At 45.5% G+C, this 3,806-nt stretch overlaps 1 pseudogene; it reads left to right on the plus strand.

Moving 5' to 3' along the window:
- Positions 1-458: 458 nt before the first annotated feature.
- On the plus strand, positions 459-2,183 carry LOC125517016 (uncharacterized; annotated as a pseudogene).
- Positions 2,184-3,806: the final 1,623 nt, after the last annotated feature.

Consider the following 3,806-nt stretch of genomic DNA (forward strand, 5'->3'; position numbering starts at 1 on the left):
CCGAGGGAGGGAGGGTGGCGCTGACCGATGCGTCCTCTTGGCAGCCGCCGCTTCAGTGCGGACACAGGTTCCCAAGGAACCAACTCCGGCCGATGTGCCGCATTGAAGCGGTTGACCGGCACTTTGCATGGCCTGGCCGCGGCTATTTAAGCCGCGCTCTGGCGCCGTTCACATCGCATCCTCCTCCTCCTTCTCCTCCTCCTCACTGCACCCCACTACACATCTCCGGCGATGGGCAAGTCCTGGGCGTCCGCGCCAGCAGGCGGTTCTGGGACGGGATCTGGCGGCTCGTGGAGATGCTGCCCTCGGACTCCGAGGTCGTGTCGGCTGGCGGCGACTCGACGCGGGAGGAGATCGTCATCTCCTCTGGCGACGAGGAGGACTAGCCGCCGCCGCAGTCCGTGCCAACGGTGCCGGGCCAGGTCTACACCGGCACCAACGTGGAGTTCGAGGAGCAGATGGAGCTGATGCTCTGTCGCTCCGTCGTCCATACCAACGGCCGGGCTTGGCCACCGGGAGCGCTCCTCCCCGTGAAGCCGGAATCGGCATCCCCTCCACGCTCTCCGCGCCGCGCAGCAGCGGCGTCCACATCGGACGCCGTGATAAGTCTCCAATGTATCTATAATTTTAGTGTTTCATGCTATTATATTATCAATCTTGGATGTTTTATATACATTTACAAGCAACTTTATATCATTTTTTGGGACTAACCTATTAACTTAGTGCCCAGTGCCGGTTGCTGTTTTTTTGCTTGTTTTTGACTTTGCAAAATATCAGTACCAAACGAAGTCCAAATACCACGGAACTTTTTAGAGATTTTTTTCTAGCAATAAGAGACCCTGAAAGATTCTGGAGGCCACGAGAAGATGGAGGAGTGGTCCACTAAGCACCATGGCGCGCCAGGAGTGTATATCAGAGTATAGTTTAGGTAGTATATAGGCACAGCGCTAGGAGTATATATATCGGACTATACTTTAGGTAGTATATATACTACCTAAAATGTTCAGCTAGTATATATATATACTACTTTTTTATAGTATGTATCATATTTTGAGCATACTTCATTTTAATATGTACGTATTTCACAAAATAAAACCTATGAGCTCTTGCAATTTTTTATATAACTGACTTTGAAATATCTTAGATGTAATATATAACATACTAAAAATAATAAAGTAATATATATAATACCATACACACACACACTATAATTTATGCTATGAATCAAAAGAAACTTTTGGTAAAATAAATAACTTAAATTTAGCATAATTGTTTTGTTGATATACGGTTCGTAGGACAAATAATACAATAATTAATAATTAGCAATGTTTTTGTGTAACTTATTATGCCAACTAAGTGCAAAACATCATACTCGTTTAGGTTGTACTCTGATGAAATAATATGTTTAAACGAATATAAAAGTTTAGTATAAAATATATGTATTTTTGATTTCGTCCCGGGGCCCAAAATATGTTTCGACCGGCCCTGCCTCGAAATAGAGTACCTCCTTCGCGACCACCGCCTCCGGGCACCGCTCGTCGCTGGCCTCGTCACGCTCCACAGCAGTGTGTCACGCCACTCGTCGTGGGAGTTCGTGTGCGCGCGGACAATCGCAGCACCCCGACAACCCCATCTGCGCCGTCGTCATATGCGTTCATGGTTCGCACGCCGTCGTGTACCAGCCAGTCGGCAAGGACGCAGCGGTGTGCTCGCTCTCGTTCAAAGACAAGATGCATGAGGTTCGAGAGTTTCTGGTTGACAGGTGCGTCAGGATGGCCTGTCTCGGCGCGGCGGAGGTGACGCAGAAGCTGACCGGCAAGTGTGGGCTTCATGTGACGCGGCCTGCTGAGCTAAACGACCTGTTCGCGCGTGTTCACGGGAACATCGACCATTTCCCTGGAGCCGTGTCAGGGAAGATACCAATCAGGGTGGATTCAGAGGGTGGGGCATCTGCCCAAGGCCATCGAGGGTGTCAGCATTGAGTACATGGCGTGAATGATGCTCGGCCGAGAGATGCGCCTTGCACTGATCCCGGTGAGCGTGGACGCCCCGGACTGGGGCGGCCACGACCTCACCTGCAACGAATGGCTCTACACGACGCGCAACGCCTATTTGTGCTTCGACATCGCCGCCCCTTGCCTTGCCAAGCCTCTATAGTTGATCCACTTCGCCTCTTCCATTGATTGCCGCTCAGTTACCTAATGATTTATAGCTGGGCATACTTCAATGAGACGATTTGAACTTGGCTACCCCTGAGTCGATGCAATTCGGTTGGAAACTTATCTGATGCGCTGTGTTCATTCTGTAGTTGTCGTCTGCACAATCTGAACTTGTTACCGTTTCAGTTCCATTCTTGCATATGCACTAATTTTGTTATATTCAGTTAGTGGATCTGTGTTGAAAAATCTGATCTACCTAAATATGCTGCTTGATTATTGTTCTATTGTGCCCAAGCTGTTCGTGTTTTCTCTATGATCCTTGTGTGTTGCTATATGTTCCTATCGGTCACCTCTCACCTGGGAATTCGATCATGATGTTGTTCAATTTAGTTTCAAGTTTTCAACTACCTTAGTGATGCATACTTGGCTGATGAACAAGCAATCACTTTGATCTAATCTAGTTATTCATTTGCATGGTCTGAACTTGGCTGCACACACCATTTTTTGGATTATATGTATGTACGAGGTGATGTTGTTTTTATTGTTTCAATTATGTGTGTGTTTATTTGGAATTGTTTGATTGAGCTTGCATAGCCCCTGGGATTTGTTGGAGACTGGAGTAAAATTTGCATGCAGAATGGGTTCCTTAAGAAGGGATATTTCAGCTGTATATGAACTATTGTAGTTACACTCACGAGTAGTATTTGTTGTATAGACATCCAGTTAATTCTTGAGAGACAATAGAGACGTTGCGACAGTACTAGTCAAATACACTATCCACTGACTGGTGCAGTAAATGCCACTCTAGTTGTTAATTTGCAGAATCTTGCAAAACAAACTATAGGCGTGAGTAAAGGAAACCAGAACACGTGCCTTCAAATTTTCTGTTCATGTACACCAAGCATGCATTGGTGCAGGGATTTGTTTCTCCATTCATTTCTCTGTAATTGTTCTTCTGTGTCGGCCGACATTGTTGGGTTGTAGAATGTGATGTTTCTCCCATGCTGTGATGTGGGTGTTGTCTGTTTTTGTTGTTTGAGGGCTTTGTTTTTTCATTCATTTGTCTCCCCGCTGTTGTTCTTGTGTGTCGGCTGGTGTCATTGTGCTGGATATTTTTTTTTCGTGATGGTATGCCTTCCTTCTGCTGGGGGGAGGAGGTTGGGTTTGCTATGTGTTCCCTCCTTTGGTTGGGGTTATTTATTCATTTATATATCATCTAAAGTCATTGGGTAATGTAAGCTCCTAGCAGTTGATCAAATATTTGTGCGCGTAAAAGCTAGCAGAGCTAATGCCTATTGGCTCCTCTGTTCAAGTGTTCATACATTATGTTTTCATGGTTGATTTTCTGGTTGACCAGAAGTTGACAACATGACTAGTGTTTTCTTAACTAACTTAAAGCCCAAAGTACAATTCTGAAGTGCCCTCGCGATTTACTTAAATAATGGAAGATGGATTTAACTCAGTATTGACCGTATTGCATCCTGGTGTCGATTTTGTTCTTGCCTCTGCTGCACTAATTTTAACTTCAGTCTGATGTTGCAAAAAAGGTGTACTCTGATGACAGACGCATGTTAGAACTGACTTTTAGCATAAACTTGAACAGATTTGGCAATTCATCTATGCGAATAAACTCTAATGAAAGCATCG

Source organism: Triticum urartu, chromosome 6A (genome assembly GCF_056163025.1).
Source record: "Triticum urartu cultivar PI428250 chromosome 6A, HENAU_Tu73, whole genome shotgun sequence".
Lineage (NCBI taxonomy): Eukaryota > Viridiplantae > Streptophyta > Magnoliopsida > Poales > Poaceae > Triticum > Triticum urartu.